General features: G+C 42.1%; 1 protein-coding gene across 1 annotated transcript in view; it reads right to left on the bottom strand.

Moving 5' to 3' along the window:
* SPATS2L (spermatogenesis associated serine rich 2 like) overlaps positions 1 to 13,134 on the bottom strand; it is an 81,385-nt gene extending 68,251 nt beyond the window's left edge. The window contains exon 1 of the mRNA XM_027636579.1: positions 13,064 to 13,134. The gene's annotated coding sequence lies outside the window, so the exon portion shown is untranslated. The remainder of the gene's footprint in view (positions 1 to 13,063) is intronic.
* Positions 13,135 to 13,596: the final 462 nt, after the last annotated feature.

Here is a 13,596-nt window from a genome sequence, read left to right as displayed (position 1 = left end):
GAAAGTGAAAAAATTGATACTTTCCATTTTGCAGAACTCTCCAGTGGAGCAGGCAGAACAACAGAATAGCTACCCAGGCACATATGCTCTACTTGGTTCTCAGAGTGTCTGTATAATTTGTCAAGATCAGCTAATTGGAATTAAGAAGAGAATTCTCCCTGAAACACATAAGCCCACATGTCAAAATTATTTCCTTAAGGGCAGGAAAGGACTTCTGAAGCTACATTTAGAAATATTCAAAAAATGACATGACATCTTCAGCCAAATGGTTATGACAGTTCTTCATTATTATTACTAAAGAAAATACTCCCCAACACATTCCAAGCTAATCTTTGCACCTTCTTCCCTGCCCTGAACTGAGGATGCACATAAAGTATGGTTGAAAAGGCAGTATCCCATCTGGAGTTAGCAAGACTGCCTGACAGTACGAGCTATTATTTGTCAAGATTCCAGCTTCTGAATTTAATGAATTTGTAGAGAATCCTAGAAATAGTCTGATATACTGAAAAAACATATTTAATACGGAAAGCCTTTGGGAGTAGCCAAGTGGAATACTTGAGGAAAAAATTATGATTAAAGAAGATGTAGAGGATTTACAATTCTGTTTTGTTTGGATCTGTACAGTAGCCTGACCCATAAATAGAAACCAGGGTTTTGGTTTTTTTTTTACATTTACTTTGCTTTCTTTATTTGAGAGTTGTGGGAATGATGGTAACCAAGCAACGTCACAAAACTGGAAAGCCCTGGTTAAGACAATTGCTGATACCCTGATCAACCAGGATGTGTTCAGTGCCTAGGAGAGCTATAGGATCTCCATTTTTTACACTTCAGGGGCCACAAGACCCTAAAAAGAATGAGGAAAAGATTCTGTATGATCTGTGGACTCTTCGTGCCTCTGTGTGAAAACTGCCTCCCTCTGAATTGAGTTCTGCTGCCACTTGGAGCCACCCTGAATTTTACTTGCCACTTTTGCACACTGAAAGGTCAATCTGTCAGGAAAGCTTCCTCTGGCTGAGGCTTGGGAACTCAAAAACACTGTGTCTTAGACAGTGTGTGAACAAATTAAAAATAACCTCCACAGATTCATTAGAATATTCACTGTGGACCCACGTAAATTTGAGTATGTTCGTTTACACAGAACATAGCCTTATAATTAATGTTAAAAGTTGGTGATAAAAGGTCTAACCAAATTGAAAAAAAAATCCACTATATTATTTTCTGGTCAGAAACCTACCCTCCATTTCATCTCTAGCACATCAGAACAATTAAGTGTTTTACAGCTTCTATAACGAACGACAGCCAAAACACCTTATTTTCAATGTGACTGCAATCAGCACCATTTTCCAACTGGCACATCCTCCAGGTAATCTGTCTTCAGCCTCCCAACAGCAGGACAGAAGCTTCTGAAGGAAGTAGTACTTCATATTTTGCACACTTAAGCAAAATCAGTTGTGTCCTCACTTTGTCAAACAGTTTTTATTCAGCACTTTATAAAGCAATTTAACTGCTCCAAAGCAGACATTTTCTTAATAGAAAAGCCACTGTATGTATTTTTGTATATACATTTCAAGATATAATCATAGTCTAAGAAAGAGAAGTATGCAAATGATGCTTTTTTAAAAGTTAAAATGATTTGCTTATCTAAATAAGCAGAGGCAGAGAAAGTATGTCTGAGTGCATATGCTTTTAATTGATGAGGGCTTATTTTAGGAAACAAAGGGTGTCTACTGAGCACAGCCAACGTGTGGTGGACAGTGCATCAAGGCTGCGGATACCGAGTTTAAGCTGCAATTAACAGCACCTTAGTCTCACAGGTAGGGCAGGGAGATCAGTACCAAAAGCAACACAACTCAGCTATAGCAGATTTGAGCTTAACATACACAATATGCAGGTATTGAGAGCCTACAGGGTGCATTAAAAAGCTCAATCCTGCAGAACAGGTTTCCAGCTTTTCCTCATGCTGATATCCACCTGATACTGGGTTTATTGTGCATTACCAGATATCAAAGACTACAATAAATAAGAATTAAAATCATCAAAAAGCCCCAACTAAAGACCACATCTAAAGATGTCCCCTCCAAGTTACACTAGGACACAGAGACAAGGGAGTTTCAGGGATCTTGGTCTACTAACACCCTTCCTTTGCTTCTGAAAAAACATCACACCATGAATGTGAAAAGTAGAGCTGTGTGCCAACACTACATCATGTCATAATGACAGTTTTAAGTTTGCCTTTATAACAACGTAAGTGGATCTGAAGTTCAAAGAAGAGAGCACCTCCAGTGAATCCCTACCAGAAACTAGCCCAGCAGAAGGATGTACACCCTGCATCACCCACTGGAGCAGGTCCTATTGCACTGTATCCTGCTCAGAAAGAAACCACTATACCCAGGGTCCAGCATATGTTATATGGTCTGATTCCACTTCACTCCATCGCAGTTGGCCCGATGTGTGGACAGGAAGAGGACTGAGAACTCCCAGCCAGCTCTCGTCTACGCAATTTCACACTCTTGTCTCCTCCGTGGTACTCCTACAAGAGCTGAACGCAACCACAAAGCACGTTTGTACAGCACAGAGATTAGACATACTCCTTCTCATATAAAACTCCAATCCTTATTTCTCTCCATTTAGCATGGGGAAATATTCTCTTTTCTTGTGCATTCAGATTCTAAGAATGGGATCATAATGAACAAAAACGAAGAATGAAATCAATTTCCAAATGTAAATATAATTCTAACCCCTTTTGAAGTTTTAATAGAAAGGAGGAGCACAATTACCCAGGGGATCTTGGTCAGACTCTGTCATGAGTGTAAATGAGATCTCATTCCCATGTGATATTTCACATCACAAAGGAAAGTACAGAGCTCTCACAGCCCTGAGACAGAAGGTTCCACGAAACAGTAATTTGTACGTCAAAGCAGTTTTTTCATGGGAATGACATACAAATAACAAAACAACACCCAAAGTTTTTAAGTAAACTTCTCATGTTGGAACTTACTGTTTCTCTGATGACTCAAAATATTTTTGCCTGGGCTTCAGCTGAAATGCTTGTGTCAGTCTTTTAGTTACAAAGGAATCTAGCTAAAATAAAGCAAAAATACAGTGTGGTTTTCTATTCTGCTAGTAAGTTTGGATAAAAGTAAGTGCTGGTGCAAATCTGGAATGCCTTCAGTGAACTCAGATACATCCCATATTAGAGGATATCAGTTTGTCTCAGTTTATTGGCATAGCATCTTCTATATGGACCATTTATTCTGAATTCACGTCTACATTTACCTTCCTAGGAACAAACATGCATTTACTGCTGCCACTGAGCCTCAGCAGTTGACTTATGAACTTGGTATCTCTGCTCCAAGTGCCTTTGAGACACCAAGAGTAAAGTTTATTCCAGTAATATCCACTCACCCACAAGACAGAGTCTGCATATTTTATGGTACACTAAAAAAAGTAACATCACATTTATTTAACGAAAGAAAGTTGCATGGAAAACATTACATGCATGCAACGTGGCCAAGCTACCATCTCTAGCCCAACCTTTGCTTTCCGAACCATCAGCCTTCTGTTTGTTTTAGCTTTGCAAACTCATAGTACATTGATGTTGTTTATTTTCCCATTTTATTTCCTAAGATATTTGCTGCTTAAGTAGAAGAGGGAAGTGGAACACAAGAGCTACAACCTATCTTGCTTGTTCCCAAGGCCTCCTGGCTTTCACAGATGGACATCTGCTCATATCACCCATAACTTTAGTCTTCAGTATGAACTGAAGTTTTCACATGTAAGCAAACACCTTAACATCCATACCTGCGGATTTCAAACACTCACACTGTCTACCCACCTCATATTCACCTTGATCACAAATGTGTTAAAATTTAGAATTATCTCAGCTGCCTTGGTACATAAGTACCTTTCTTCTTGAGAAGCCAGAGAAACAACTCCTGGTGTATGTTCAGGGCTACAACACATTGTAAAAGCTGACCATTAAAAGCGGAATTACCAAATTACAAAATAAGACTGGAACGATTACATCTTTTCATGGAATCACAGAATGGGTAAAGTTAGAAGGGACCACAGTGGGTCATCTGGTCCAACCTCTCTGCAGGGTCATCCCAAAGCACATAGCACAGGATTGCATCTAGACAGTTTATGAATATCTGCAGTGAGAGAGATTCCACAACCTCACTGGGAAATCTGCTCTAGTGTGTGGTCACTGCACAGTAAAGAAGTTCTTCCCCATATTCAGGTGGAACTTTCTGTGGCTATATTGTTGGGTTTATCTGGGTTTTTTTTTTGGGTGGGGGTGTTAAACTTTAATCCATGAATAGGCACTTTTCTACATTTGTATTAACACAGACAGTTAATAATTTATGGCCTTTCTCTTAAGAGTCCATCTGTTGTATTTTCCATTTCAATTAAGAGCAGATTACTTCCCAAAGCTCTTTCTGTGGTCAGTACTGCAAACTGAAAATGTCCAAAAATGTAGCGCATAAGAGTCCTTGAGGTCTCTCCCAGAAAAAATCCTAAACGAGCAAAAGACAAAGCCTTTTAAGGGAGTCTGGTCCCAAATTTGTTTAAAGACAAAATCCAACAAAACCAGTACACTCAGCAGTAGCCCTCCCAAGCCACCCCAGTGGCCAGCTGGCACCAGCTCCAGCAGTTCCCCATGCCAGTCGTAAGGCCTGCAGCAGGAATGCAGTTTGGCAAGAGCCCCACTCTCATACAGGTGGTGAAGCACCTTCACCACACTCCTGCCTTACAGACCAGCATTTTGAAACGTGTTGTCCTTGCCCAGGTCTTTTGGCACCGTAGAAAAACAGCCCTTCGCTATCGCGCTGTTTGAACACTTCCCTCTCTTAAACCACTTCTGAAGACCTGGGCTCTGACTTCACATGCAGCTCAAAGAGGGTGCAGAGCCTGGTAGGTCAAGTTCAGCCCAGAATGAGCACATACCACGATAGAAAATGTCTGGGTTTTGCCATCAGTAACAACAAACCTGAGATTTTTCAATTCACAAAAAAGGAATCTTTAGTACTAGGCTAAGCAGCTCTCCAAACAAAGAAGATATTATTTACATAAAATAGCGAACAGTAGTTTAAAATCGTGCTTTTCGGTTTAATTAATGACTGCATTTACATTGCTTCATTCTTTTAATATGATGCAACAATGGTAATGACTAACCTTTTTGCAGCTTAACAGACCTTGCAACTACAAGATGATCCCTCTTCCACTTAAAAAGTCCCTTGTTACAGCTTAAGAAACCAGGTTTTGCTCTTTGGCAATTCTCATTGAAATGCTTTGTAAGACACCATCATTCGCTTACAGGCTGATTTTCAGAGGACCTGACTGTACACAGTTCCAGTTAAAACACCCTCACTCAACATCTCTGAAATTCCAACACCAGGAAAGCAATTAAAAACTTCCAGCCTCTCCCCACCTATAGGGTAACATGCAAAATAATCAGGGTTGGATACAGTGTAACTTAAGAGAAGGAAATCAGGTGTTAAAATGCTAACCCTAATGTTAACCCTAACCCAAACCTCATCCTAGTAGCAAAGAAAAAGAAAACCCATCATTCTTTGCCAAGAGATCACAGAACCACAAAATGAGTCACTGTGGATGGGACCAAACTCCCTGCTCAAGCAGAGTCATCCCAGAGCACACTGCATAGATTAGGTCCACAGATGGTTCTGGAATATCTCCAGTGAGGGAGATTCCACACCCTCTCTGGGCAATCTGTTCCAGTGCGCAGTTACTGCATGGTAAGAAAGTTCTTCCTCATGTTCAAGTGGAACTTCCTGTGCATCAGTTTGTGCCCATTGCCTCTTGTCCTTGGCACCACCAAGCAGAGCCTGGAACTATCCTCTTGGTACCCCTCTTTGGATATTTATTAATGAGGTCCCCTCTCGGTCATCTCTTCAGTGCAATCCTCATTGTACTCATGGCAGTGCAATGCATGAATTTACACACATGACCATCTGTTGCCAGATTATCCAACAGCAGAGTGACTTTCAGACCACCAAATCATGGAATCATAGAATAGTTTGGGTTGGAAGGGACATTAAAGATCACTTAGTTCCAATCCCCCAGCTGTGGGCACGAATGCCAACCACTAGATCAGGTTGCCCACAGCCCTATCCAACCTGGCCTCCAGGGGCAGGGTATCCACATCCAAACATCCTTGTTCGGATCCTCCTTGGTTTCATAGGTTTACTCTCTTCACTACAAAATGAAATACAGCACTTCACATCATGGAGTATCCCTCATCCCAAAACAGCCTGTGGACTCTGAACCCTCTCACAGGACAGCCAGACACTTCAGGCCAGAGCAGTACACGGAGCAAAAGGCAGCACACTGCTGCAGCCTGCTCCACAGCTGTCTCTCATGCCATAATCCTGGCTAAGGACATAGAACCTAACTCCTACTCACATCAAAGTGCTGCAAAACTGCCAATACATGTAGAGCTCTGACAGGACCTTAGTTTGAAATATCCCTTCCCTAGAAACTAAGTTGTAGAACACCTAGACTGCACATATTTCAGACGTGTAAAGGGTTTGTGTCCTTCACGACAGGAAAAATATGTGAGGTCACGCTGTGATGCAGATACAATAGTACACAATTAGAACCATCTCGTATTGAAAAAGCCCAATGAATTTAATTTTAAAACTAACAAAAAAGGAGAACTTAATATAAATATTTAAAAGATCATAAGGAAAGATATTGATTTTACACTAGTATCACAAAAGTGCAACTCCACTGATGTTGAAGATTTTCTGTCTTCAGTGTGTGCCAGAAAAATGATGACATTTTCCATAGTCTCCTTTCACACAAAGATAAACACCAAAGAATCACAGTTCTGATGGAAAGCTGATTGTCTGCTCTCCAACACATCACTGTTTGGATATTTCTTTTACTTCTTTTAGGATAAAATAATAATTACTACATTAAAAAAATTACATTATCGCAATCAACTCTATGCCAACCATGTTCTCTTGCCTTCTGCAAAAACTTCTAATCCACCAGCAATTTGGTAGATAATCAGCATATGTAGACTAACAAGGCCCAAGAGTACAAATATTTAAGACAGGTATATGATTTTAGTAACAGATAAAAAAAGGAAAGCTGTTTTTATTGAGTGACAAGGAAGCAATGATAATGGGCCAAACTCTGTATTTGTGGATTTCAGTGAGTATATGCCCTGAGAGAATCTGGCTCTAAATTAGTAACATATAAAATGCTGCAAGCACACAATTTCCAACAGATCCTTAACCAAAAGGCCAAACCTGAGGAAAACCTCATCAGAGTTAGGTAAGCCCTGATCTTGTATTACCATCACACAGAAAAGATATTCCCTGTAATTCTACCCTTTTACTCTCACCTCATGAGCTTCCATTCCCACTTGAGTGACTAAACAGATACAATCAGACTGGTTCTGACTGCCAGACCTCCTTCTGGGCCCTGGGATCTTCCCCAATTTTCCTTCCCACCAGGGCTCCTTCCAGCCACCATGTTCTGCTCTCTTCACTACTACAAGCCTCCAGGCACTCCTCTTACACAGCAGCTGCTCTAGTTCACCTGTATTCTCCTCATACTGCAGACTTTTCCCAGGCATCTCTTTGTCCTACCTGTGCTAGAACTCTGCATCTGATAGTAGACTTGATCTTTTGACTCCTTTTTCCTGTTCTTTCCTGACACTTCAGACCTGGCTGCCTCTCGCCTGGCCAGATGAATCATCTAGTCCTTTCTGGCTGCCACTTGTTTGTATACAATGTAATTTGGTTACTGTGGAGGAAGAAGCTCTCAAGGATTTTAACGAGAAGTAGGTTTCTCTCTTTCATCCTAATAACAAGGTGGGTGCACTAGATGGGAAACCTCAGTAGCTGTGGGAACAGATGGCAAAGCTTATCTCCACCTGAGTGCTGTGCAAGCAGTTTATCTCCGCACCACCCCTCACTCCAACATATCCAGCACACAGAACACAAGCTCCAGTTCTAACACCAAAGCATAACTTCACACCAGCACCTTAACAAACCAGCCAACTCAAAATTTCTAGCCAGAACTAAGTTATTACTGGAAAACAGAAACACAGAAAAGGTAACATTTCATTCAGACCAAGTCCAAAAGACCACTAAATCAAATTCTACACATGTTCCTGCACAAGATAGTTTTTGCTTCCATTAACACATAAAGGAGAAGTCCCATAGTGATGACATTTTCGGATTTGTAAGTTTTTTCACTACTAGCATAAACCAGAGCTCTGAATACATTCCCATTGAGAAGTACCACCACACCCAAGCTGCATGTGCACTGCTTTTATTGCATTTAATTTTACACAGAGAACCATACACAACACTGTAATTTAAATACTAAAAGTGGATAGCTTAAGTGTAGTACAGAAGAGGAAGCCACAAAGTGGATGTGCATGGGACAGTACATACTGAAAGCTGGTTTTATATAAGTAATTTAGTTTGAAAAGACCATTTGACTACATGTTTGAGCTCAGACTCATTCAGAGTCCAAATATTCTTTCCTGGTAGTTGTACCTAACCCAATTAGAAAGCCTCAAGTCCTGATCTGCCACCATGCACTAGTCTTTAGCAGTGAGGAAAGCCAGGTGCCCTGGACAGCACTCAAGCAGACACTTCAGTGCTGAACCTTCAGGGCAAGTAATGCACAAGTTTCTACAAAAAAAATCAGCCAGGATCCTGAAGAACTACCACCACTCAGAAATGTCTCATAGCACAGACAATATCTTTTGGTGCTGTTCTAGGTAAGACTCAGTCAAACACCACAAATTCTTGCTCAGATTTTATATAAAGCTGGGACAACAAACACCAGTCTACCTCTCCTGAACACAAGGTGTTTATTTTGAAATGCTGCCAGGCAGATTGGCCTTACCAGCCCAGAAAGATAACTCCATGAGACTGCACTGTCAGTATACCAGTGGTAGCTGCTCCTTGAATGCTAACTCAGAACACACCCACAACTTTCGAGGATAGTCACCTCCCAAGAAATCATACTGACAATTCACTTGGCTATGCACAGCACGAACAGATAACATTGCTCAACGCCACTCAGGACATAAAACAACATCAGCCCTCTTAGAAGCACAGGCTTAAGTTACCACTTAATAAAAAAAAAAAAAAAAATAGAACAGACCTTCAAAGAAAATCAAATAAAACTGCACCAGTTCACACAGGCCAAAATCTGTCCCCAGCCCTGAGCAGCAGCAGGCCAGTATTCACAAACAGGTGAAGCTTCTCTGCCATTTGAACTCTTACCTTTCCAACACTTGGGAGACACGTTAGTCAGTAATTTAAACACTGGACACAGTACACAGCCATAGGCATTTTTTTTTAGCCAGCAAACCACTAGAGAGAGTACTGAAAGGACTATTATGAAGGCCAATCGCTATCCTTTTCTTGAATGACCACATGAAAATCAGTGACTGTTCCACAATGGATTGAAAAGGCCTTTTGTCTGAAGGAAAGGACAAGGAGTCACAAAGTATTGCAGATTCATTTGTAATTCTTGGGTTTTGAAGAAACTGCATAACTTCAGTTAAAAGTAGACCAAGAAAAGAACAAGCTTTGAAAATGTTATGCCACAGTCCTTTCCTACTACGCACATGCAGAGCATATTTTTAGATTAGTCTCTTTTGTGTTACAAAAAGATGGGCAGCCATTCTGTATTATTGTTGTTCTACAAGAGAAGTTTAAAACACATGTAGAGTTTTGACTTTATTCCCAAACCCTAATTAGGGTCTGCATCACTATTTGCCTTGTGTAAACAGAAAATCATCAGGAGCTTTTTTGGTACAACATCTAGTAGAAGTATAATTGTACTGGGATAATAAGTGAAAGCATTGTCAGTGTTGCTTAATAATCAGTTTAGTAATTGAGCAAATTTGGCATCACTCATAAAGTGTAAGATAGTCTATTCAAGAAAAAGACCTTTTTTTATATTGAGAAACAAGCATTAGACTCTAATTTTGAAGTCTGTTTCAGAAGTCCCTCACAAAAAGAGGTCAATTACTGCTGACAACTTCCCAGAAGTAAGAAATGTTTTACTTCTCCACCCACCCCAATCACATTTCAGTTCCCAGATTTTACATGCAAAAATGCACACACACTCAAAATGGGATTTACACACATGATTTCATTACAGCATTTCTAAACAAGGTTCACATGGACAAACTTTCAGCAGGAATGACAGTAGAAGCTAATAAACTAAACCAGATTTCTTCTATCCCACACTCAGAACTAGGCAATTACTGTACTTCCATTCAGAAACAAGAGTCACAGCTATCAGACTTGCCCTCCTCACCCATATGTTCCACCCATGTACTGTGAAGCTAAACAATCAAAAAGTGTCAGTTTTCACTCCCCAGCTTCTTTCCACATCTCAAAATTTAAACTCCTTGCACTCCCACTAATGGCACCCAAAACCAAAATTTTGCACACACTGTTGGTCAAGGTACCAGTTGGATTTAGCTCTTCTGACTGCCCTATCAAATTACATCAGGCAAGGAGCTGGTCCTTGGCATGTTACCAGACTGCAGTACCGGTGCCAAAATCCTTACTGCAGGAAGCACCCATGATGCCACTTCCAGATATACATCGGAAGTGGAAGTCCTGCCACGATAAATATACCCACAAGGTAACTACACACCCCATCATCTCATGGTCTCCAAAACAAGAGCTTACAGTTCTCAGGGCTGTAAAGAGAATCTTGCAAATGCAAAGTAGAGGCAAAATAATGCTACGCCACCTTCTTGAAGCCCAAGGTGCTCAGAAACCCCCAGGGCATAGAGGCGTGAAGTACAAAACCCCCTGCTAGTCTCCGTGAAGTTCAGGGCCAAATTCTTTGATTTAATAATGATATGGAGCATTGCTTTCAAACGACTATTAGGAGGGGAAGGTGTCCAGTCTAAAATAAAGGTACTTTGCTACTGAAGTTAACTATTTCACTACCATTTGTTTTCAAGAAATCTATGAGAAAGCTCGTGAAGCATCTGAGGAGGGAAGGTGGGAGGAAGAAAAGAGAAACTGAAGGACTGGAACAGTGTAGAAAAACATGGAGGAGACAGCAGCATCAGCTACAGGTATGCAGTTGTATTTCCCTGGAGTAACATAGACAATAAAATCCTTAATATCAGCTACAAGTCAACTACAATTAACAGCTAGCTGTAAATTATTTTTCTTCCCCAGATCTTTGTGCAAAGTCTCACCGTCCTTGGGTCTTCAAGTCATTACATAGCTTTACTTTTATCCTCCAGTGCACAGTGCAAAGTGGAGTTTGACCTCTCCTATAGATTTGTAAAGTGCCACACCAGACTGTTTTGAGAAAATGACTGAGGTGGGGTTTTTTTGTATTCCGCATGACTAACATTGCTTATAACAGTGTCTAAAGACCTCTAAGACTTGGCTTCTAAAAACATGCCAGGAAACACAGTCCCTAGGATGACAAGAGAGGCCACATGTGTGGGTGAAAAGGAACACAAATATACCAGTTAGGGGGAATTAATACCAAATTCAGGTTGGCTACAACTGCTGATAGGTACAGCTTTGGTACTTCCACGATTGATAGAGAAAAACTCAAAGAAAATATAAAACACATCGTAGACCATTGGAATATTTTTGTGCTTTCTCCTAAAAATAGAGTTCCAGACATGTATTTCCTTGAAATTCGGGCAACAGCAGGAAGGTGTCCTGACATAGCCTCATTTCCGTTTTTTTGAGCCAGAAGGACTAGATAAGAATAACTGATCTAAATTCAGAACCAAACCTCTCTCAACACGGAAAGATGCTTGTGTTCGATTTTTAGGCTCATTGCTACATATCAGACAAAACAATAATTCTCAAGCACCGGTTTCTTCTCAGGCATTTGCCTGGGCATAAGGACTGTGGAAAAGGACCTTTCGCTTTAAGAATAACCCTGAGAACATTTTGAAGGGTACTTAATTTAATTCATCTTAATCATAACACTTTCTTACACAGTAAATTTTCCAGAGTTGTGACCTTACCTCCTTGCATGGTTATACAGCACCTGACAGAGTACAAGCCTTATCTTGATTAGTGTCTCATTACATTTAACAGATCCTGCTGTTCTCATAAAGGACCAAACTCCTTCCACTCCCATAACACAATTAGTGGGAGAACACTCACAGCCTAGCAGCAGCGTTCAGCTCCAGCAGTTTGTGATGGCGTCTCACAAAATTCATCAACCTGTTCTGACCTGGAAATCATTCTGCACTTGCACAGTTTGACTGCTTTCACAGAAACATTTGTGGCAAGGGCACAGTGTCCTGCTCACAGCAGCTCGAGGACTCCAGCCAGCGGCATTCAACAGGTTACCGTTCAGGGTTTCTTTCATGGCCAGTGCAAACTATATTCCTAGTTAACCTGACGTTCTGCATGCAGCACTCTTTTCCACTTTCTGCGTAGAAAGTTTTTAGTTTACCTTCCTGAATCATCACGTTTTGGAAAATACTTTATGATTACATTAGGAGCTCAAAGAAACAGAAGAAAGATGTTTTATGCATACACTGGTAATTCAAATTTAAAAGTTAAGAGAAAAGAATTGCCACAGAAGATCATTAGTTGCCTTGAAGCACATTTTCAAGCTGAAATCAACCAAATCAATCCAGTGGAATGTGACCTGGAATGAAACAGATGGATTTTCTGTGGTGCCTCTTAGCTCTCCTAAAGAAAACAAATTTGGTAGTACAAGTGATTCACAGCTCAGAATGATGAGGCTGAGGGTGGGGAAGAAGCTTACACTATTAATTTACAGCTCAACAAAGCAGGCATTGCATTCTGATAGAGAATAAAATACTGCCAGCTGCCACTGTTTATCACAGAATTCCACACCTAATGATTAATATTTTATGCACAGTAAAAAAGACAATGGAGAGTAAAAAAAAACCTAAACAAAACCGAACACAAAAGCAACAACAAAACCGCCTATCACCTTGCCTGTCTTTTACCTTGGCGCAGATAAAAAACACCCCAACAACCCAGAACACTCAAATGGGTGGATTTGTGCAGAAAGACGAGCCGGGGTCTACCTTGAGGAGTGCCGGCGCTCGCAGCAGCGTTCCCACAGCCCGTGCGAGAGACCAGGGCGGCTTTTCAGGAACGACCGCGCCGCTGGCTCAGCGCGTCTGGCCGCGAAGGCGGCCGGGCACGGGCGGCTGCGCTCGGCGACACCCGCCTCCCCGGGCGCGCAGTTAATCATTTATGGCCAAGGGTGCTACGGAACAGCCTCGGACAGCCCAGCCCAGCCCCGCTCGGGCTCCAGCGGAGCGGCGGCCGAGGGCGAGCGGCTCTCGGGCGCTGGCGGAGTCGCTCCGGGCGCACGCCGGGCGGGGTCCAGGAGCCGGGGCCGGCCCGGCTGCGGTCCCCGGGCCGCCAGGAGGGGCCCGCCCGCCTCCGCGGCTCGGCGCCGGGACCCGAGGCGATGGAGCGGCGGGTGGGGCGCCGCGGCACCACGGCAGCCGCACCCCTCCCTCCCTCCCTGCCCGGCACCCCTCGGCACGGAGCTCCCGGCGGGCTCGCCGCCGCCGCCCCGCGCAGGTGCCGCGGAAGGGAAGGGCAGGCG

This window comes from Corapipo altera, unplaced genomic scaffold (assembly GCF_003945725.1).
Source record: "Corapipo altera isolate COAL_440 unplaced genomic scaffold, ASM394572v1 45, whole genome shotgun sequence".
NCBI classification, from domain to species: Eukaryota; Metazoa; Chordata; class Aves; order Passeriformes; family Pipridae; genus Corapipo; species Corapipo altera.
The sequence above is the reverse complement of the archived record's forward strand: the minus strand, read 5'-3'. Positions and strand labels throughout refer to the sequence as shown.